Source organism: Chiloscyllium punctatum, chromosome 37, assembly GCF_047496795.1.
Source record: "Chiloscyllium punctatum isolate Juve2018m chromosome 37, sChiPun1.3, whole genome shotgun sequence".
Lineage (NCBI taxonomy): Eukaryota > Metazoa > Chordata > Chondrichthyes > Orectolobiformes > Hemiscylliidae > Chiloscyllium > Chiloscyllium punctatum.
Window position 1 is genome coordinate 24306899 of NC_092775.1, and position 24032 is coordinate 24330930.

Below are 24032 nucleotides of genomic sequence, written 5' to 3' on the forward strand. Positions count from 1 at the left end.
GTTTGGCAAATTCAACAGCCAACTAGCTGCCTGTCCATGAACATAACAGCTCAGTCTTGGTTCGACTATGGTACTCTTAGAGCAGTACTTAACTGCACTACCTTTCCAGGATAGTTCTGAATGGCAAAAATCAGTTTATTGTTCTCTTACATCTCTTCAAAAAAGGAAGATAAGCTGCTCTTCAAAGTTCAATTGTAACTCGCATTTCCAAACCAAATATGGGAAAAAAATAAAAGACAAATAATGATGGTCTCATCATGGTGACAAGGCAGCTTAAATGTGCAATGTACTACCATCTGAACTGACCGACATTCAAGCAGAATGTCATATTAGCCTTGTAACCAGAAATCTCACCATTTTGAGTTGTCTCTCAAAAATTCCCTCTGTACCTTTCAACTTTGCGTAGAGGGGTTTCCTCAATGGGCTGCCACTCTACACCCTCCAATTTCCTCACCCTTATCAACCATTCAGACACAACGTGGTGTTCCATTGGTGATGTACGTCCCAGGAGGTAGTTGTCTATGTTGAAGTTCTCCCTTTTATTGCCCGGGATTTGATGTGGAGCACATTGTATGCAGCAGTCTGTTGCAAAAGGAAATTACAGTGGTTCACAAACTCCCAGATCTGTTATGTTTACTATGCCCTGATGTGTCCAAATTCCAGGTGGATACTTTCTAAGCAACCTGCTCAGAGATGTCATTGCACACTGGAGCAGTTGAGTCTTAAATCAAGCCTCCTGGCCCATGAGAGGTCTGTGCCATGAGAGCCCTTCACTATGATCGAGATATAGACTAGTTGCATCACATTGTTGGACACCAGGTACAGAGGTGGGTGGGCTGACTGGAGAATTCCTCAAGGGTCTACTCTTATGCCTGTCTAAAGTGGACATTAACAGATCTAAGGCATCAGGCCATTGAAGAGATTGTTAGATCCAACTACCTATCTCCCTTCCATAGTTATGTGAATACTTGAGTGGAGACAGCACATGCGTTCCACTGACACACTTAAGGCCTTCTTTGATCAATGGGCACGACTGGGGCTGGAATGCATTACTGATGTTTAGACAACATTTGGGTTTAATTTAACATGATTCTTTCAAAGTTTTGATTTTGGTTGCAGCAGATGTCATTTCATTAATATTGTTGATTTGGTTTCATCGGTTTATTTCAATTTGTACTTTAAATCAATATAAAAGAGACACTTCTGTCACCAGGAGGCACCACAGGGAGTAGGATGCATCATCTCCTCACCACTGACAAATTTTAATTTAATTTCACAGGTTTTGGTTGAATATTTGCTTTGCATGTTAAGGGACTGTCACCCATTAATTTAGGTAATCTGTGTATTAGCTCTTTACGGATTTTGAACAGAGTATAAAGAGAAACGCTTCCATGCCTAGAGGGCACAGCTGGGACTAGATTGCAACATCTCCCACCAATCAAATTGAAATTTGCTATGTTTGCTTTGGTGGTTTATATTTAGTTCCCGTACCTCTTTGAGGGGCTATCAGTTAGTTACTTAATTTATTAATTATTTGCTTAGAGTATAAAGAGAAGCTTCTTTGAGAGCTCTCGTGGTACTGTGGTAGTGCCCCTGCCTCTGGGATAGGAGGCTGCTGGGTCCAGACAATTCCTACCTGCACCAGAGATTTGTGTTAACATTTCTAAACAGGATGACCTGTTGGAAGGGAGGAGGGTTCTTCACCAGACTGTTTTTGTGCCTGAGTGTCTTGGAGAGGGAGCACACAGTATCTGTCAATGTGTTTGTGGTCTTCCTCCACAGGTGGACACCACAGAGGATGCACTGCAATGTCAACCCCAGTTGTTCAATTTTAATTTGGTAATTCTATTTTTAAATTTGTTTTTTGTTATAGTGCTCTTTTAAGGGGTTGATTGTGTGATGTTTAGCATATTGTTTACTCAAATGGTGCCAAAAGAGACTTCTGTAACACCAACTCTTCCTTCGGGAAGAGTCCAACATATATATTACATAAATATATTATATTTTACTGAAAACTCAAATTTCAGCAAAAGATTGATGCCTGCCTTCAGACTGAAGTAATAAGAAGAGGGATGACTCAAGAATGTAGTTCCTAGTAGACATTGACGATAATAGATTTGGTCTTCCCAATATTCAATTGGTAACTTCTGCTCATCCAAGAGTAAATATAAGTCAAACAACATAGACACAGTGATGAGACTGTGAAAGGTGATTGTGAGGTAAAGTTGAATGACATTAATGTTAAAGCAACCAACTCTGTCACTAACAGATGACAGATTTTAATCTGTTGGAAGCAGGGTAAAGAGAAGTGATAGTCTCGTTCTGAGGGTGGGAGGGATGGGAGAGTATTATTTGCTGGTGAACCCGTTGTAAGGCAGGAGAGTTGTTGAGCAGCCTATATAGGGAAAGTGTTGGGGGGGGTTCTGCTGAACCTGTCAGTGTAGAGGGGAATGGGGTTGGTGGCTAGCAGCCTGTCCTAGAGAGCTGTAGAGAGGAAGATTGCAATTTGCAGGCTCAAGTGTTTAAAATACATGTAGGGAAAAGAGAATAGTAAAAACAAGCAAAGCTGGTACCAGTCAATATGGGACACGGGGCAACAGCTTCAAACGAAGGATGGTCCCATAAAGCCAGGGAAATTGGCCACCCTGATCAGTGTAAGTGTGGAAAGTGACACTGTTGTTTAAAGGTTGCATGTACAATAGGAAATAGGAGGGGCCAAGCATCGGAGGACCTGAGTGGTAGCTGTGAATAAGCAGCAAGAGAGGTCATCCCAAGTGATTATTTGGCTTTGATTTGGTCAGAATCATAGAGACCAAACAGTAAGAATGGAACCAGGTCGGTACGATGACATCTAATTGGGCGGCAGTGGAGAGGTGTTGAAGAAGGATGTTACAGCTGCATTAAAAGCTGCGGACAGATCAAAAGGATTAGGTTACCTTTGCAAAGTCACGTAGCCTTGCTTTTGTTGATTATGTCAAAAACCACACAACACCACATTATATTTCAAATAAACCTGTTGGACTATAACACAATGTCGTGTGACTTTTGACTTGGTCCACCCCAGTCCAGCGCTGGCACCTCCACATTTTTGTTTATTATGCTTTTGAGGAATTTAAATTTGCATCCACAAGCAAATTACTAATATTCTCAAGATCCAAAGGTCCTGTTTCATTCAAATTTCTAAATTGCCATGTATTTTTGTTGAGCACGTACTTGTGGTTGTTCGCTAGTTTAAAAAGGTTTTGTTTCATTTGGAGAGATGAAAAAAAATCTTTCAGAAATTAGGACAGGAAGCCCCTGCTGGGTGGTGAATGACACAGAAAAAATTTAAAGAATATTGTTTTTAAAAGGGCACTGACTTTATGGAAAATGTGTTTGGCAACACTTGTTTTTTTTTTCAAATAGCTGCTTGGAAAAAGGATAATTACATACATGCTAGTGAAATAGATGATCAAACCATTTTAAATACTATCACCAGAGGTGGGCAAAGTCAATGATTTCTCCTGTTTGTGAATCCATTTGTGTATAAACAATATATCTCAACTAACGGATGAAATTTGACAAACCTTAGTGTACACATTCGGTATGAATCAAGGAAGAACTGATTTGTTTTTGCAGATGCAGATCTTTGATTTATTTTTTTAAAAGGATTTTCTAACATTGAGAAGAGGGTGGCATTACTTCTGTGTTGATAGTATTGTTGGTTGTAAATGATGTTTAGGATTGAGTCTGACACTTTGCTGGAATTTGTCACAACTATCTATTTGAAGTTTCCAGAATCAGGTTGTTAGATGTTAGTTGGCCTGATAGATACAAGATGGAAATGCTTAACAAAAAGATCTCTTCTTTCAGCTTCACATTTACTGATCAGCCATAAAACGGGAAAGGTTTAAAGGAAGAACAGCATAATTGTAATAATGTTGCATTAACACAGTGTGATGGATGTATAGACTGTGTTGTGTGCCCTCTGTGTTTGGTGATGTTATATCAAAAGGAGCATAAAACTTTCCTCCCTCCTTCATTCTTAAGCCAATCTTCCTTAACTTCATTCTCAGGGTAGGCTATTTCAGGTATAATTTAAAAGTCAACCATACTGGTTTGATATTGGAATTACAAATAGGCTCAAGAGCATCAGGGTGGAAATATTGTCTTCTTTTATAAACAAACTAGATTTGTTTTACAACAATTAGACAGCTTTATGGTCAATTTTTACCAACTTTTGTGTATTTTCATTATGTTTATTTGTTGAAAATTGAGTCCAAAGTCTCAAACTGCCGAGGTGAAACGTAAGCTTATATTTTTGCAATTATTAGTACAGGTCTTTGTGCTACCAGTCTTCATGATGAGAGAAGGTGATTAGCTGATGTTGCTCTAAATTTTTCTTGCAATAATTAACTTTAGCTTCAATTCTAACCTGAAGATTTCTGTACATTTTGTGACGTGGAAGGGGGAAAAAAAGATTCATCTTGCTATCTGGCTCATCAAATGTAGACGAAAAGCAGCTACAAGAGAAAATGGGGACTGCAGATGCTGGAGATCAGAATCAAAAGTGTAGTCCTGGAAAAGCACAGCAGGTCAGGCAGCATTCCGGGGAGCAGGAAAATTGACGTTTCGGACATTAGCCCCTCATCAGGAATGAGGCTTGTGAACCAAGGGGATGGAAAGATAAATGGGAGTGGGGCGGGGCTGGGAGGAACGTAGCTGAGAGTGCGATATGTGCGAAGGTGGGGGTAATAATGATAGGTTGGAGGGGAAGGTGGAGCAGATAGTGGGGAAGGAAGATGGGCAGGTGGGACAGATCATGAGGGTGGTGCGAAATTGGAAGATTGAATCTGGGATAAGGTGGGGGGAGGGGAGATGAGGAAACTGGTGAAATCCACATTGATCCCGTGTGGATGGAGGGCCTCAAGGCAGAAGATGAGGCGTTCTTCCTCCAGGTGTCGGGTGGTTAGGGGTTTGGCGATGGAGGAGGCCCAGGACCTGCATATCCTTAGTGGAGTGGGAGGAGGAGTTAAAGTGTTCAGCCATTGGGCGGAGGGGATGGTTGGTGCAGGTGTCCCGGAGAAGTTGTCTAAAATGTTCTGCTACAGTTCAGTTTAAAACTCAATATAAATTTCATAATTAATAATGAGTAAAAAAATCAACACTTCCGTATAAGGACATTATACCCGACTGAGAAGCTTTGGACGTTATAATTGGTAGATTAAAGAATGTGCTTAAAATGAATGCAAGTAAGGTGTTTGAGAGAATTTTTAAATTGAATCTAATTTTTTATGCCTACATAGAACAAGCATGGATAAGACTGAGATGAAATCTCAATTACCCATCAATGAACAGTTGGAAACTGAATAAAACTGAAGCTTTCCCTTTTCAGACTTCATAACCCAATCAAATGAATTCAAATCACGGCTGGATAACTATCACTAGACCACTGTAGATCAAAATGTTCCTCACTTTGAGATAAGTTGCATTCCTGAAAATTGTGACTTTAAGTAAAATGACTTTAAGCGAATCATAAGATCCCATAGGAACTAATGTTAAAGCCAAAGTTAGGTTCCTTCGGACATTTCTGTTCCAAAAAAGCAATGTACAAGTTAAAATTCTGTATCATACATGCACAGCACTGTACACCTATTGCTGAAATAACTGAACCTTAAATAGCTCACTGAATACAAAAAGAAATAAAATATACAATACAATATTTTAAAATTACTTCCCAGTACTTTTAAATTGACTAGGCCCCATCTAGTGGCAGATATTGGATAGCAACTGAAGTCCCATGACAACAACGGACATGAATACCTGCCACTAGATGGACACAAGGACAATTTCAGAATGGGAACACAGAGGGACGGCTGAAGATAGACTCCAGGGTCAAAGGTGAAAACAAAGGGTAGGAAATGAAGCCAGGTGTTGGGGTCAGCAATGACAGGAGGAAGATTAGGCTGGGGAGCAACGCTGAGTGGTAAGGTGGAAAAGAGACAAAACCCAGGAAGTAGCAGGGAAGAAAGGGCAGGAGGCATTACAGAGCGGAACAGCCAAATGACAATGGCAACAGCATGATGGAAAGGGACTGGGGTATCAGAGTAAGTGCTGCAAATAAAACTATGTGAGCAGGAAGGTCACAGTGGAAGAAGCCTGTGGCGAATGACGTTAAAGTGGAACTGGCAACATTAGCTGGATTTACTGACACTAATTTATTAATGAAGTTAAAGTGAAGCAGTGTCAAGTGAGATAGCATTAAGCCAGAACTCAATGTACTTATACTCAGAATGAGCTCAGAATATCCTGAACATCAAAGCTGTTCTGGGTTTTTGAACTAAGTGATGCGGATATATTATCACAAGGCTCTTGATGGTGAACATTCAATCTCCTGTTTTCAGCAGAAGCAGAAAATGTGAAAAATCTTATTTACCATCTTCCAGCAGAGATTTTCAATTTTATTGAACTGCCAGTTTTCGCAAACTCTTTTTGACCACAATATACTGATTATGAGGGATTGGAGTTCTCCTAAAACTGGCATAATACATTAACAAAATACTTTGAAGTTAATAAAACCAAACAAGTAATTAATAATGAATAAAAAATTAGTTAAATACATAAGAAATAAAAATGTGCTGAAAGAATATTTTCATAATAAAAGGCTCAATTGAGCAAGTTTGCGCTAAACTCTCTTTATCTCCGAGGTGCACAGGTTACCTGCGCTACATAAATTCAATTCTTCTGTATTGGTTCCCCCCAATGGAAATATTCCCAATTTAGTGGAAAGAAGTAGGCTAATTCAACAATGAGCATTTAGAGATAGCATTTGAAATCTGAATAGTTTTAAATGAGCAACTAATTTAAACTACTAAGAATCTGGTAGGACAGAAGGGTCCATTTAATGATACAGATGATGAGAACACTGATTTAATATAGCTGAGAGATCATCTTTTGATCTTGTCCAATAAGAAGGGTAATTTTTCTCAGTGGACACTGTTCAGATTTATACCATCTTCTCCTCTAGAAAATCTCTCCTGAATCAGGTAAATTAAAGACACAATTATTTAAAATGATTCCTTGTTTATTTTGTTATTTATATTTACACTCCAGAGTAAGAACAATTTATTAAAATTGATTTCAGTACATTTAATGGGGTATAAAAGTTAAATGAATATCTTACTTAATGGTCTCAAACAAGGGCTTAATGAAAAAAGAAAGCACAAATTGAATTTCACATGGAGAAGGATGATGAATTTGTATCAGCTCAGGTTCAGAAACATGATTTTACTTTGTAGTTGATTAACAGCAACTAAAAAAGTTAATTTTATAAAAATCCAAAATTCCACTTTTTTAAAATGTTTTACCAATTAAGCATATCCAAGAAGGCAACTCGAAAGCTTAAATTCTTCTGGGCCAATCAATCTGTTTGGCATTGTCCTATCAATTAATATATCCTTAAAAAGACTCGTAAGTTATTAACAATATCATAAGAGTTGATCGACTCAATGAAAATCCTGAGGGGTCTTTGACAGGGTAGGTGTAGAGAGAATGTTTCATCTTAGGGTAAATCTAAACTGAGGGGCCTTTACTGGACTCTTGTGTTGCAGTGGTAGTGTCCCTGCCTTTGAGCCAGAAGGTTTAGATTTCACCTTAGCTGTTCCAGAGGTGTACAATAGTAGCTCTGATCAGGCTGATTAGAAAATATTTTAAAATGTGGTCATTGTTTAAAATAGGGAGTCACCCAATTATGTCAGATGACAGTTCTTCTTTCTCAGAGAACATCTTAAGTCTTTGGAATTCTTTTCCTTGAAAGCAGTAGAAACAGGATCTTTGAATATTTTTAAGGCAGAGGGAGATAGATTTTGATAAGCTAGGTGATGAACAGTTATCATGGGATACAGAGAAATATATTATCTTATTGAATGACAATCAGGCTTGAGAAACTCTTCCTAGCTCATATGTTTGTGTGTATATATGTTCTGAGGCAATTAATATGATAAATACGCAAGTTCTGAAAAATCAGGTCAGATAAGAGCAACCAAAAGCAACAAATGCTTGAGATCACAACGGGTCAGACAGCATCCATGGAGAGAGAGCAAGCTAATGTTTCAAGTCTAGATGACTCTTCATCACAGCTCTGATGCTGTCTGACCCCCTGACCTCGAGCATTTCTTATTTTTAGTACAGAATCCAGTATTTGCTCCTCTGATAAGCACAAGATGATGTTTCTGTGTAGCAAATCAAATATCAATGTCTGCAAATTTCTCTTCATTCCTTGAACGTTTTGGCCATTTTGAGCATTAGTAGCGCATGTGCTGTTAACATGCATTTATTTTCAGGAAGATTTGGCTCATATCCTACTCAATATTTGCTTTAAGAAGTCCTAGTCTTCTCTGAATGCAGTGTCTTCAATGTTTTGAAAGCTACATTAGAAATAGTGACAAGTGAATAATTTGACTGGTCATGTCAACAATTGTTTAGTTGATCAACATTATTATAACGGTACTTTTGTAAGCTAATTTTCTCTACAATGCTTTATGCTTATTTATCATGATAAATGATTGGAACATTATTTTGACTCTATTTACTGAAATGTCATTCTTGCCCAAAGTTATTTATTAATAAAAGATTCACTAATTTTGATTATTTAGCAACAACTAAAACTGAATAATTACATTTTTATAATCTGACATGAAGAATAATGAACATACAGAATGCACAGGAAATTAGATTGGATTTGTTGATATTTACAGCTGCTTTCTGGCGAACAACTTTCACATAAATTACTACAACTTTAAATATCCTAAAATTGTTATTTTTTCTGTCTATACTCACATTTGTAGATGTAATGTTTATATATGTTGAGAAGAATTATTGCTGTGCTAATTCTCATACAACATAAGAGTTGTTCAGTTTGAACTCATCCAGAAATCTTGCTAATCCAGGTTTTCCAATTTGTGCATCAGCTAACACTCCATTTTATAAACAAAGTTCTGTCTTTTTTAATGCAAAAGCCAAATCAGTTTTATCACACATCATATCTTTCCATTCAGGCTGAAACACCTGGTATTGAGAGGCAATCTTTTGTCCACAGGAAATGGAATGAAAAACAGTGTGCAAAAAAACCAAACTACTGTTGATCTCTTCGGAAATCTTAGAATATGATGTAATGGGCTTACAATTCAATATAGAAACTGATAATAAACCTTTGAAAATTCTTCCAAATACTAAAGAAATAGCTAAGATCTTGCAACAATTCAGATTGTGGCTAACGAGGTATGACTCAACTACTGATTATGTACAAGGGAAGTGCCAAGCAACAGCAGACAAATAATTGAGGATGAAAGTAAGTGCCACAAAGAAAGACAGATTTAGATTTTATTGAAGACGTTGAAGTGTATCCAGACAAAAATCACAGAACATGGAAAATCACTGTCCTCCTCATAGTTTTCAATTTTTCCAAGTTTTGTATCATTTGACGCTTTGGAATTGTCCCCTGCATCCTGAGGAGGTTGGTCAAAGCAGCATGGAAGTAAGATACAAACAAAGGACCTTGCAGAGTACATTTGAAGTTCCCAAATCATTTGGAAAGTCAGTTATCAATACCAATGTTTGTGGAGACTATCATCTTTTTCTAGCAATTTAATGCAAAGTCCAGAAAAGTACTGGTGAAGAAGAAAATCCAGGTTTGTAAAGCAACAGAGGTTTAGCTGAACAGCCCTTGTGACAAGGGGATACATTAAAACCTGAAATAAAAAAAATCTTCCTCATCCTTATGTGTCCCTACAATGAACTCATCTGATAGGCCTCAGCTCCAAATGTTTCCTCCAGTTATGCCTGGTGAAACTCCATGCATTTGGTCCAAAGCTACACAGTTTCACTGAAGGTTGAGGTGCTCCCTTCCTATTCTCTCTCCATATGCACGTGAGACTGACATCATTACACATCCTCCCGAAATCGCATTATTGTCATCTCCCCATCAAGTCTTCAAGCTCCTTATGAACATCTTCCCCTCAAACTTCTTCTAGATTTAACAAAGATTTCAATTCTTGCTGCTTTGATCAACCTTCTTGATCTGGTTCCAGTCTCATGCACCCATCAGAGAATAATGGTCAATGGATATTTTTGGGCTGGAAGAAGGTTTACAGAGCAATTCTCTGTAGTTGGTACGAGGACATTTGTTTTTTTTCTCATATATATTAATTATCTGGACTTTGTTGTGCAGGAGAAAATTTCAAATCTTGCAGATAACTCAGACCTTGGAAAAATTGAAATTATGAGGACGACAGTGTGGAACTCCACACATTTTGTGATATTCGGATGTGTAGATTTCAACCTCTTCAATGAAACCTAAATCTGCCTTTTTTCATGGTGCTTACTTCTATCCTCAACTGTGTGACTGCTGTTGCTTAGCACTTCGCCTCTCCATAATCAGTAGTTGAATCATAACTAATTAGCTAGGAGAAAGTGAGGACTGCAGATGCTGGGTTGAACAGAGTCAATAGTGTGGTGCTGGAAAAGCACAGCAGATCAGGCAGCATCGATTCTCCTGCTCCTTGGATGCTGCCTGACCTGTGTTTTTCCAGCACTACACTCTCCACTCAATTAGTTAGCGACAATCTGAACTGGTGTACTGTGGGCAACATCTTGGCTATTTTCCTTAGAATTCAGAGAAATAATCAAAGGTTTACATCAGTTTCTATGTTGAACTGTAAGCCCATATTATTGTGTTCTAAGATTTCTGAACAGATTAAGAGTGTTTTGACTTTAAGAAAATTTTTCCTGGTTGATCTTCCCATTTCCTTGCTGACAGAGATGTAGTTTTACATTTGTTCATGGAATGTCGACATTGCTGGATAGACCAGAACTTGTTGCCCATCTCCAATTCCACCTGCAGAAGATGATGCTGGTGAGCTGTTTTCTTGAACTACTGCAGTGGTTAGGGTATAGGGAGACCTCAGTGACGTTAAGAAGGCAGTCCTGAATTTTTACCCAGCAGCGGTGAGGGAATGATAATAAAGTTCTGAATCAGGATGTGCTTAGCAGGAGAAGTACTTGTAAATGGTAGCATTCCCATTTATGTGCTGCTCTTTTTACCCAAGTTGGTAGACATTGTGAGTTTGGAAGGTGTTGTTGCAAAAACATTGGTGAATTATTGCAGTGCATCTTGTGGATGGCACACACTTCTATCATTGTGTATTAGTTTTGAAGGTATTGAACGTTGAAGGTGGTGGGTGGGGTGATAAGCAGGCTACTTTCTCCTAGATGGTGTCAAGCTTCTTGATTGTTTGTCTTACTTAATGGAAATGCCATTGAATGTCAAGAGATTCGCTCTTGATGGTGATGATCATTGCCTGGCATGAATGTTATTACCAATCATCAGTCCGACACTGGATGTTGTGCAGATCCTGATACGTATGGTCATTGACTCTTCAGTATCCGAAGTGTTACAATGGTGCTGAACATCAGACACTCAGTCATCAATGAACATCCCCACTTCTGACTTCATTTTATGCTCTTATGATGAGGGCAGTCCATAATAATATGGAGCAGTTGACGGCGGTTGGGTTGAGGACATGATTGAGGAACTCTGCAGTGATGGCCCTAGATATGAGGTGATTGACTTCCAACACTCACAGACATATACCTAGAACAAAAGGAAGGAAAATGCAGAGCTTTCTTCTTGATTTTCGTTGACTCCCACTTTGCGACGGCTCCTTGTTACCGTGCTTGGTTGAATGCCGCCAATCACTCTCACTTTATTTCTGGAGTTCGGCTGTTTTATTTATGCTTTAAATAGTGTTGTAATGAGGTCAGCAGGTGTATATCCCAAGTATCAGTGACAGGTTATTTCTCGGCAAATGCTGCATGATAGCACTGTCAATGACATTTTCATCACTTTGGTAGAGAATAGCCTGTTAATATTGCAGTAAGCATTCTGAAGTCATCCTAATTTTTGTGCACAGAATACAAGGGCACCTGTCCACATTGTTGGGTGGATGCTGTTGTTGTAGCTATATTGGAACAGCTTAGATATGATCATGGCTAATTCTGCAAGACAAGTCTTCAGTATTATTGCCAGAATGTTATCAGGGTCCATAGTCTTTGAAGTATTCAGTGTCTTCAGCTGTTTCTTGATTTATATAGCATGAATCATTTTAGTTGAAGACTGGCTTCTAGAATGTTTGGGACCTCAGTAAAAGGCTAAGAGCGCTCCCATTGCAATCAAATTTATTCGCCACATGCATGCCACAGACATCTGCCTCAAATCACCAATTGGATTTACTGGTCAAGGAGACTATTTAATGGGTTTTTCCACTGAAATTACTTCAACGGAGATTGGAAGGTGCTTTTACTGAAGGCTGGCTCATGGCTTACCAATGATCCATTCTTTCTGACAGGGTTTCAAGGTTGTGAGGTATTTCATATTAGTATGTGCATATTTAACTGAAAGAACAACATAATTTTCCTGTTTAAATTGATGATACATTTCAATAACTCAATTAATTAATGAAATAATTTAAACATAAGCAATAAATAGAAATATGAAGAAGTCATTCAAACGGGAGTCATAAATAGAATTGAATAGCACACACTTGATATTCTGTCTACACAGCTGATTGGCCAGACAATACAGCAATGCTATTGCAGCTGGAAGCCATGTAGTTCAGAAGTTTTCCAGTTTGATTTCTAGACTGTATTAGGGGATATAAAGGGAAAGTGATAGTGGTGGAATAGCCTTTGTCTTATAGAATTGGTTTCAATGCTCTTGGACTGGGCACGAGGCCATTGAAAGCAATGAGGAATGTTGCTTCCGATCAAGGACCGCAGTTGTGTTGGTATCAAGTAAAGACAAGAGTAACTCAGTTGTGAAGAATCCTCTGACCTTCAAGGTTAACTCTTCTGACTATACAGGACTATTGACCAATTGCATTATATGATACATTTGTCGAACGATATCTTAGCATCAGGAGGGATAAAATTATAAGTTAACTATTGATGCACACTATTCCCAAATAAACATATTTGCTTGTGATAAAGATGTGTTCTAGATTTTGCCTCAGCTTTGTACTTGCAGGTAAAAAAAACTGAAGTGTTTTATAAAATTAAATTTGGCCTTTAATGTCTGCTCTAAATTGCCTGACATCATTGGTCAAGAATATACCTCACCAAAGGAACTGACCTTCAGGGATTAAAAGTGATAGTGATAGATTAGGTGAATAGGTAGAGCAGTGGTAGATGGAATTAAATGTAAACTGGGGCATGGTGGCTCAGTGGGTAACACGTTGCCTCACAGTAGTACAGATCCAGATTCAAATCCAGCCTTGTGTGACTACCTATGTGGAGTTTACCCGTTCTCCCTGTGTCTGTAGGGGTTTCTGCCAGGTGTTCCAGTTTCCTCTCACAATCCAAAGGTGTGCAGGTTGGGTGGATTAATTGTGGGAAATGGAGGGGGGAACTACTTCCCTTTATAAAAGGCAGCCATGAGCCTACACCCATGATGAACACGGCCAACCATTTTAGGATGGCAAACAGTACATGACATGCCTATTATCACAATTATGTCAAATAAAATAACCTGCACTTGAATAGCATCTGAGCACCGCAGTAGAACAATTATGACTTAACTGCTTTCAGGATATTAATATCAATGGCATGGAACACATTCTCAAGTTTGCAAAGGTACTGTTCCTGTAGATTATGCTGTAAATGTGATGGCACACAGAGTATAATATTGCTCCATTTTTCAGCCAAGGGTAATTGTCTCCTCAGCAATTGATAGAATTCTCAAAGGAAAAGGATGAATGCTGCATTGGTACTGCATCATGGAATCATTCACATCAGCAATCTGGAAATATTCCCTCATGCACATTGATCAGCCCAGCACCAGCCTGCCTCCGTCCATCCTACAACTAGCCATAGATTGATATAGGGCTTATGCCCGAAACGTCGACTCTCCTGCTCCTCAGATGCTTCCTGACCTGCTGTGCTTTTTCAGCACCACACTTTTTGAATCTGACTCTCCAGCATCTGCAGTCCTCAATTTCTCATAAACTGACAAATCCCAAGTACCTTTATTGTGAAGTGAGCAGGGATAAACTAATCCTCTTTTCCCCAAATGCCAAGTAAAAGAAAACAAACTGTAAATCTCCTGTTCCATCCTATACCTATGTCAACAGGTAACCATCACCTGTCGACCAATCCCAATCCACCCATCACCATCACTCGACGCAAAATATTTGTACAACCCTCCTCTAAATTTTAACTGGAATTGACCCAAGCTGTATCCACTCTCTCATTTGAAAGGAACTTCCTGAACTGAAAATCCATGCTTGTACATTCCTGTCGCTGAAAGAAACATTTCCTCTTTGATGTGCATCTAACATATTTAACAAAAGCACAATCCTGAAAGTGATTGACATTAACCTTCAATGAGAAAGTGAGGACTGCAGATGCTGGAGATCAGAGCTGAAAATGTGTTGCTGGAAAAGCGCAGCAGGTCAGGCAGCATCCAAGGAACAGGAGAATCGATGTTTCGGGCATCAGCCCTTCTTCAGGAATGAGGAAAGTGTGTCCAGCAGGCTAAGATAAAAGGTAGGGAGGAGGGACTTGGGGGAGGGGCGTTGGGAATGCGATAGGTGGAGGGAGGTCAAGGTGAGGGTGATAGGCTGGAGTGGGGTGGGGGCGGAGAGGTCAGGAAGAAGATTGCAGGTTAGGAAGGCGGTGCTGAGTTCGAGAGATTTGACTGAGACAAGGTGGGGGGAGGGGAAATGAAGATTTCTCCAGTTTCCTCATTTCCCCTCCCCCCACCTGGTCTCAGTCAAATCTCTCAAACTCAGCACCGCCTTCCTAACCTGCAATCTTCTTCCTGACCTCTCCGCCCCCACCCCACTCCAGCCTATCACCCTCACCTTGACCTCCCTCCACCTATCGCATTCCCAACGCCCCTCCCCCAAGTCCCTCCTCCCTACCTTTTATCTTAGCCTGCTGGACACACTTTCCTCATTCCTGAAGAAGGGCTGATGCCCGAAACATCGATTCTCCTGTTCCTTGGATGTTGCCTGACCTGCTGAGCTTTTCCAGCAACACATTTTCAGCATTAACCTTCAATGATCTAGACCTTGCACCTTGTTGCCCACAGTTTTCTTATGGACAGAGGGAAAGTAAGCTCCTGTCTCCCTTCCTGGTTCAGATTAGAGGAAGACACAGCTTGCCATTTCATCTTTGTGGTACCAACTAAGGAGGATTCGATCTTCTTTTCTTCCATGAAATTGGTTCAGATCTGTGATGAGCATTTACATTAGATAAACTACATTATAATATATTCAAACATTCATTTCTTCATTTTAAAGAAAGGTATTAAAATGTTAGCTCTGTATTCTGGTTTAACATTACATCGTCAATTATGAAAATACTTTCTGTTATGGAAAATCAGGAAAGTGTAAATGTGGCTCTAATAAGATTCACATCAAATCAATATTAATAATAATAATTGTTTAAAGATAGGAAAAGTGAGAAAGTTTACATTTGAGTTTCAGGAATGAGAACAGTTAATAATGCTCTCATAACAGAAACAGAAGGCTCATATGGAAAATACTCAGCAAAGAAAGACAGAGAAAAGACAATGAGATAGGGAGAAAGTAAAGCACTATTGCACCCACATAAAGTAATTCACCAAATGAAATTTTTAATAAACCAGAAAAACGCAATCCAGTTGAGTGACATGTTTCTGAATGTGCAAAGTATCTTAAACAACATTACTAACTGTGGTGAACATGATGGAGGTATGGCTAACAGTTGAACAGAACTGGGAACAATGTTCTTTGTTATACCATGTGTCACAAAAGAGACTGAGTGACAATATCAAGTATGAGTTCTATCACAGTGCTAGAGCATAAGGATATCCAAAGGGTACTTTTAAGATCAAATTTTTAAGTTTACATTTGAGAATTAGGAACAGATATGGCACAATTCTTGTTTGTATGCAAAGCTAAGAAACACTAATAATAAGAGATTGAAGAAGATTTGCAGACAGCTCAAGGGGGTATTTCAAAACATTCCAAGAAAATAATCCTGACTGGTTTTAGTTATGCCGTGGTAGACTGGAATAAAATTAATACATGTTGTTGAAGTAGGAACATAATCTGGAAAGGATCCAACTTGCTTGATCAGTATATTTCTTGTCAAAATAAACATTTGACTTACTTCAGAGAACTTTTGTGGGGCAAATAACTAATATGAGAGTTGGAAAGTAGTTGCTAAATGGTGACCACAACATAATTAGCTTCAAAGTGCAGCCAGATGAAAGGGATTCTGGACCGTATTGATTGGGCAAAAAAGTTCCAAACACTAATCTTCTGATCAGCTTTAGAAAATCTTCAAATGTGAACAAGAACAGAAATTAAAAATAATTCTATGAGCAAAAATATGGGTAGACTAAACTAAAATGTCTTGTGGACAAATAGATTAAAGTTCAAATTCAAATTTGTGAAAATTGAACAACAATTCTAGAGATAATCATGAGGAATATGGAAGTGAAAAGGTGAAAGGGAAGATTAGAAGGGCTGGAAGAAAGATTTAAAAAAAGAAAGTCACAAATAATAAAACCTGAAACAGTAGAAGGTTTTACGAGCATGTCAAACAAGTAGTCGCCATAGTGCTGCTGCTCTCATTGGAGAGAGACGATCGGTGGTGATTTAAGCAGAGGATCACCATGCCTGAGGCAGGGGGAAGATGCTGAGAAGGACAATCCTTCATGGTAACCCCAGCTGGTGCAGAAATTGAACCCACACTATTGGCATCAGTCTGCACTGTAAAACAGCTAGTCAACGAATTGAGCTAACAGCTCTTCCCAATGAAAGGCTTATGCCCACATCGTTGATTCTCCTGCTCCTCGAGATGCTGCCTGACCTGCTGTGCTTTTCCAGCCCACACTCTCAACTCTGATTGCCAGAATCTGCAGTCCTCACTTTCTCCTAACAGCCCATAAGCATGATGAACATAGAAGAATACTTTAAAGGAGGCAAGGTTGTTCAGGAAGGAAGGACAATGTCCAGTTGTGAAGGCTGAATGATCATTGGTGAGATTAACTAGATATCCTGCTTCCATTTTTATAAATTAGGATGGAAGTGAGAATGAAGTTACCTCAAAGTTAAAAAAATCACACAACACCAGGTTATAATCCAACAGGTTTATTTGGAAGCACTAGCTTTCGGAGCGCTACTCCTTCATCAGGTGGTTGTCGCAAAAGCTAGTGCTTCCAAATAAACCTGTTGGACTATAACCTGGTGTTGTGTGATTTTTAACTTTGGACACCCCAGTCCATTACCAGCATCTCCAAATCATGATTACCTCAAAGTGGATGGGAAACCTCATGTGAACTAACGATATAAACCAAAGGAAAAAAATAAAACTCAAGGACACACAGACCACTGGGCTGTCACAGGATGCAGTTACATCTGTTCAGAAAAGTCAGAGATGATTACTCTGGTTTCTTTAGATTAGATTCCCTACAGTATGGAAACAGACCCTCTGGCCCAACAAGTCCACACCAGCCCTCCGAAGAGCAACACACCCAGACCCATTCCCCTACATTTACCCCTGACTAATGCACCTAACACTATGGGTAATTTAGCATGGCCAATTCACTTGACCTGCACATCTTTCGACTGTGGGAGGAAACCGGAGCACCCGGAGGAAACCCACGCAGTCACCGGGAGAATGTGCAAACTCCACACAGACAGTTGCCTAAGGCAGGAATTGAACCCAGGTCCCTGCTGCTGTGAGGCAGCAGTGCTGACCACTGAGCCACCATTCCACCAAATTATGGAATTTGTACTGTAGGAATGGGAGTAATCCAAGAACACTTGTATTTACAAAAATGAACCTGAGTAACCAAGGGTGTTACTCAAATGACAATTTTGAACAAACTCTTGGCATCCATACTTAAGGCAAAATTAGTAAATATTTAAATATTGTCAATTTTTTCAAGTTAAGACATCATTAACAAAGTTAATAGTTCTGATCAAACTGTAAATAAAGAGAATGCAGATGATGTATATTTTGAATTTCAGAAGGCCTGTGGCTAATGTACAGCACAAGATGCTTATTAGAAAATTTCTCATATACGAGGAAGTGTTGCACCATCAATAGGAAATAATGGTAGGTTAAATAGTTCACACTGAAGAAAGGATTGAAGCAGTGCACGCATCAGTAAAAGATGGACCCAGTTCTGCTCTTGGTACATATCCTAATTAAAATTGCTTTATGTTTGATGGTTTCTATTCATTCAGTAAAGAGGAAAGATGATCTATTAATATATTTTATTTTATTAACCTACACCAACATATTGTTTTCCAAATGGACTTGAAGATTTCAGGTGTGGGTTTGGTTTGTTTACCTGTAAACTAAATAATTATTAGTCTTCTAAACAGTAATTGTCAATTTATCTCAGATTATTTACTGCACTTGTAGGATGTGCCGTCCCTTTGTCTCTGAGTGACTGACAACTTGTAATCATTCTCTGGCAGTAAACAGCCACAATTCCAGTATTCTGGGAGACTGTCAGCCAGCTTCATGGTAACTTAAGTGGGTCCAAGTCAAACTTCCTCTGTGTGCAGGGAAAATATGGACAATTTAGAACAAAGACAGTAAGCACCAGAGAAAGCCAATAGGTTTCACAGTATCTGTGGAGAGATAAACAGTTACCGTTTCGAGTCCAGTCACACTTCATCAGAACTGAAAGCAGCTGAGACATCGTGGTATTAAGGTCAATGATGAGAGTGTGAGGTTGGTAGTAGGGGAGCTAGGGAAGGGAATGTGATGAATACATGAACTTGGCATCCAGAAAAGAGGGGAAAAAGAGAACTGTTGATGATATTAAATGCTGAATAGGTGATAAAGGTAATTGTGAACATTGAAAATAGGTTAGCTGTGCTGGGAGGAATCCATAAAACAGTATGGGATAATGTACATGGAGAGGGGTGTTAAAGCTCTGAAATTGTTAATTGCAATGTTGAGTCTTGAAGGCTGTTCAGTACCTGGGTGGAAGGTGAGTTGTTATTCCTTAAGCTTGCACTGAGCTTTGCTGCACTGCAGCAGGTCTGAGACAGAAATGTTGGCCAGGGGACACGATGGTGTATTCAAATGGCAGGCAACTGGAAACTTAGAGTCATTTTTAGGGAGAGTGTTATGGGTTCAACAAAGACAATCACCTAGCCAGATTGAGTGAACTTTAGTTAGATTACTGCTTTACCTGGAAGTTCTGTCTGTGGTCTTGGATAATGAGGAAATAAGAGGTGAATGGGTAAGTGTCACTCTTTGTGATTGCATTGGAACATATCATGAGGATGTAGGGAGATGCTTGGAGTCAAGGAACAATGGACCAGGGTATCCCAGGGGGAACAGTCCCTGCCGAATGCTGACAAGGGAAGGGAGGGGAATATTCTGGATTAGTGGTACTGGAAGAGCACAGCAGTTCAGGCAGCATCCAAGTAGCTTCAAAATCGACGTTTCGGGAAAAAGCCCTTCATCAGGACATTCCTGATGAAGGGCTTTTACCCGAAACGTCGATTTTGAAGTTACTTGGATGCTGCCTGAACTGCTGTGCTCTTCCAGCACCACTAATCCAGAATCTGGTTTCCAGGATATGCAGTCATTGTTTTTACTGAAGGGAGGGGAATATGTCTCGTGGTGCCATCCTGCTGGAGGTGGCAGAAATGGCAGCTTATGATCCTTTGGACGTAGCAGCTGGTGGGTTGGAAAGTGATGACAAGGGGTCCTATTGTTGTTGTGGAAGGGAAGAGAAGGGGTGAGGGCAGAAATGTGGTAAATGGGCATCAGGTATGATCGAGGGCCAAATCATTGTTCGTATTTACTAGCTTTTTAGATTTCAACTTAGCAAACGCTGTTTCCGCATTTAATTTCAAAGTTCCTGTCCAGGATGATTCTATAATGATACAAAATAATGAAATAAGCAAACATCTCAAAGTAAATAAATATTACAAGCGTATTGGCTATTTGTAACTCTACATTTGTCCTGTTTATTTCTGCACTTTATAATTGCTGGAACAGAGGCATATGAATCTGTCGAGGAGGGAAAGTCAGAGCTGAGCTTACGAGAGCAAGACTGTGGACATGTAATCAGCATGAAAATCCAGTGAGTGTCGTATTAGGTTGCGTGATTGTGTTCAAAGATAAGAGCATGGAGCACTGTGTGTTGATTCACAGCAGAGCTTGCCAACCGGAACCCATTAAAATGAATGTCCATCGAAACAAGTAAACAACTCACGTCGCTGGGTCTTAATACACTAACTACATCAACAATCAAAATAGGAAAAGGTTTTGTCCAACAACAAATCTAATGTTATGATTGCAAGCATCTGCAGAACGGTACAATCTGTTCAAATATGACAGAAGAACTGCATACTGTTTGAGTGTTTTTGACACCAACTTTTTATTGATGTTTATGTCTAACTTGATTTATTTTTGCTAAATTTAGTTGCAATTTCCGGGTTATAATCGGTGTTGATGTTCGTCCAGACGCCCCGCAGAGCTGAAGTATTTTCTCACATCCTTTCCTCAGTTGGTTGGCGGTGTGTGCAGCGGATTTGCTCATTCACCAACCTCCCCAGAAAGACAGGGAGCTGTGAAAACCGCCACAGCCGAGAGCGAAAGATTCGGGAGAGTATTCACGGATGGCAGCAACTTTGTTCCCACCCCCCCCCCCCCCCACCCCTGCTGCAAACTCGAGCACATTAAAATGCAGGTGATGATGGTTCATTCAAGTGGTGTGCAGGCTGAAAGCTGCAGCACAGTGACAGCAGAATGACAGCACAGTGCAAGGCTGTATGTTCTGTCGGCAACACGCGGCACTTCCCATTGCTCCGGGACAACATCAAGCTTTGAAAAGGACAGCTTTGAACGAACACACACACACACGCGTTTTAAATCAATGATATGGTTAGATTTTATTTTTGGACGCAAGATTTGTCTTTAGTAATCCGTGTGCTAATCGAACACGTGGAATAAGTCAATACCCGAGCCATGGTTTAAGGAAGTAGGTAAACTGAGGGGGAAACTGCATTTGAGCCTAGTAAATGGGAGACACACGGCAAGGATCATGTTACAGGCGGGTTAGCAACACTCCCGTTTCCAAGTATGAAGCCTGTTGTGTGTGGCTGATTATAGAGATGAAAATTGTACAGGGCACACCATAAATTCAAATGGTAACCCTGCTTATGCAGGGTGAACACACAAAACTATCTCTGGATCATTAAAACTACTTCTCAGAAGATGTTTTGCCGCCTACTTTGCACGAGGTGGAATAAATGCATCGGGAACGGCACAAGACACAACCTTCATGTCAGTGCAGGTTAGATGCGGTGCCGCCGAACGATCAAATGTGAATTATTTCATCCTTTAATATGCACATATAGACACATTACAAAGCGGTGCGTAGAAAATACGAGGTGAATTTGAAATACGAACCGCTCTCATCTGAGTGCGAAGGCAGCGGAACAGATTTGGCTTTGAGAGTCGGCGATATTGATAATAACAATATTCTAATGGTCCAGATGACGAACAAGTTGTGATCATGTCCTTTTGATCCAAAAAAAAGTCCCGCTTATATTTACAGTTGTTGGTTAGATGTTTGGCTAAATTATTTAATGAGGATTATTCTGCTCGTTGTAGTTTGCACCAGAATCGTATCAGGTATCCCTTATTGTGACACTTATGATTTTTCCCAACAGATTAGAATAGGCATCAACTTTGAAATGTTATGACAACTGCTGAAAAATTGCTTAATTATCAGAAAAATGATCCCACTACTAAATTGTGTATACCTAATGTTTACCTGTTTCATCGGGACTTCAATATCTGAATCGAAAAACAATCAGGAGCGAAGATTACCTCTGCTATTTATCAACTGAACAAATTACTGTGATAGACTTTGCCTAAGAACCTTAGCTGCCAATATTTCAAAATGTATTTATTGTGGAAAAAAAACTTAGATTTTGTAAAATGACATTTTGTTTCATTCCAACCTTTAGCCGAATGCGTAAAATATAACAAATCACAAACCTGTCAAACGCAGACACACAAATGGATGTTAAAACCTTTTCACTGAAGAAACTAATACGAATCTGTGATTGGTTTGTCGGGCGGAGTGGAAAACGCGGAACAGGAAGCGAACGACCCAGCTACAACATGTTTATCAGAAGACCTTTTTTTGAGGATGTCTCCCATCGCACAGAGAATAATTACAATTTTGGGAGAATGAAACGATAAATAACTATTATAACTGACAAGCGTATGTGTTGAACTGCTACAATTTAAATCGACGCAACTCCGACAGAGTTATGGTATAATTTATTAGGCGACTGAGTATAAATGTCAAGACTGGCAATATTTACTTCTTGCGTCAGTCTGCTTTCATCCCGAAGAAAAACGCATTTTATGAAATGTCTAAATTCCACAATTCCTATTCATCAGCAAAGGCTCTCCTTAAAAACAGAATTGAGGATTGATGATAAATAACTGTCAACAAATAGCCAGGCAAAATACTTTAAGGCTCAGGCTTTGTTCCGGTGCTGCTTATCCTGGTCTGTGAGAAATCATTTTATTTTTAAAAAAACAAGAAAAATAACTGCATGGCAAATTATTACTTGACTCAATAAAGTTGGAAAATGCTTCGGTATTTTAACGAAAAGGCGAAGATTGGATCCTGAAACCATTTAGTTACATTAAAGATATAAGCACTCACCTCCTCTGAAAAGATGATTCACTGATGAGGCCCAGATTTCTGCTCATTTAATCCTTGAGAGCTCGTTGATCAACAGGCGCTGTTTCCTATTCTAAATCTTTTGAATCATTTTATTATAGTAACTGTTAGCTCCATGATGCTGGAAATTATGAAGCACCTTCTTCCAAGCACCACAGCCTGCTTTAGCCTGCCAGTGATGCTGCGACAATTGGAACCTCTTGAGAGTACGAGCAAACACACAGGGGGGCGGGGAGGAAGGAAAAGCGGGCTGTTGTTAACACCAGGCATGGATCACACCCTTACAGGGATTTACATTTCGCAGACAGTATCCCATTCTTTCTTCCCAAACCGTCTTCTGACATAACAGCCGAGTAAGGAGAGAAAAGTTACTGATGTGCTCACTTTTGGAATTGATACTTTTGAAAAAAAAACAAAATGTCCCGAAGATGTGTAAGCAGCATTTTCAAAAGATTCGTGTTTCAATATGCTGTCCGTCACAGACCCATTTCCGCACTCCCCACTAATCTGTTTGAAGCAGTGAACTGTCGATGTTATTAGCATGTGCTGCATTTTTGAAAGGACAATTGATATCTGTGGCGCATAAATTTGAACGGCAATCTGTAATTAGGGATTGATGAGTCAGTACCTTGTTTGCTGGAGAGATAATGATTCAACTAGAATAATCACTTTCAGGATTTTAAAATAGGTTAGAACGATGTGTACAACAAAACATCTAAACAAATTAATGGATTGATATAGAAATAAGTCTTGCTACAAGCCTGACCCACATAGTTCAAAAGGGCTTCAAAACAACAAAGGAAACCAGGTAGCATTGTTCAGGCAATGGTGCCAAAAAAGCTCACAGACATCTGTCAATACGAGGTTCTGAAGGAGGCAACGTTCAAAAAGAATAGCCAGAAAATGTCCTGGAAAGCTGATTAGGGAAATACACACCTCTGCAAGGATTTCTACCCTCATATTGTGCCTATCAGACCTGTTGACAATTAAAAGTCTTTTCATGTATCAAAGACATGGTCTGAAATTAATACAAAAACACCAATCATGCTTTAGTCTTCCGTGTTGTTACTTAAATTACCTTATTCATTTGTTTTCCAAGTAATGGCTCGTAAGCAGATTGAATATTTATGCATAGTAATCAATCAAGTGTTTGTTTTTAATTATTTTGAACTAGTCAAGTGTTAAATATTTACCTATAAAGTGTTTTAGCTGAATGCATTTGGCAAAAAGCAATGGTAAGATTTGTTCTTGCACCAACTTTGTTCAA

At 39.4% G+C, this 24032-nt stretch overlaps 1 protein-coding gene across 3 annotated transcripts in view; it reads right to left on the minus strand.

The window, feature by feature from the left end:
- The window catches only part of LOC140462943 (disks large-associated protein 4-like), a 572009-nt gene extending 549077 nt beyond the window's left edge, over positions 1-22932 (minus strand). For all 3 annotated transcript variants that reach the window (XM_072556463.1, XM_072556464.1, XM_072556462.1), the window contains exon 1: positions 22748-22932. The gene's annotated coding sequence lies outside the window, so the exon portion shown is untranslated. The remainder of the gene's footprint in view (positions 1-22747) is intronic.
- Between the last annotated feature and the right edge of the window lie 1100 nt (positions 22933-24032).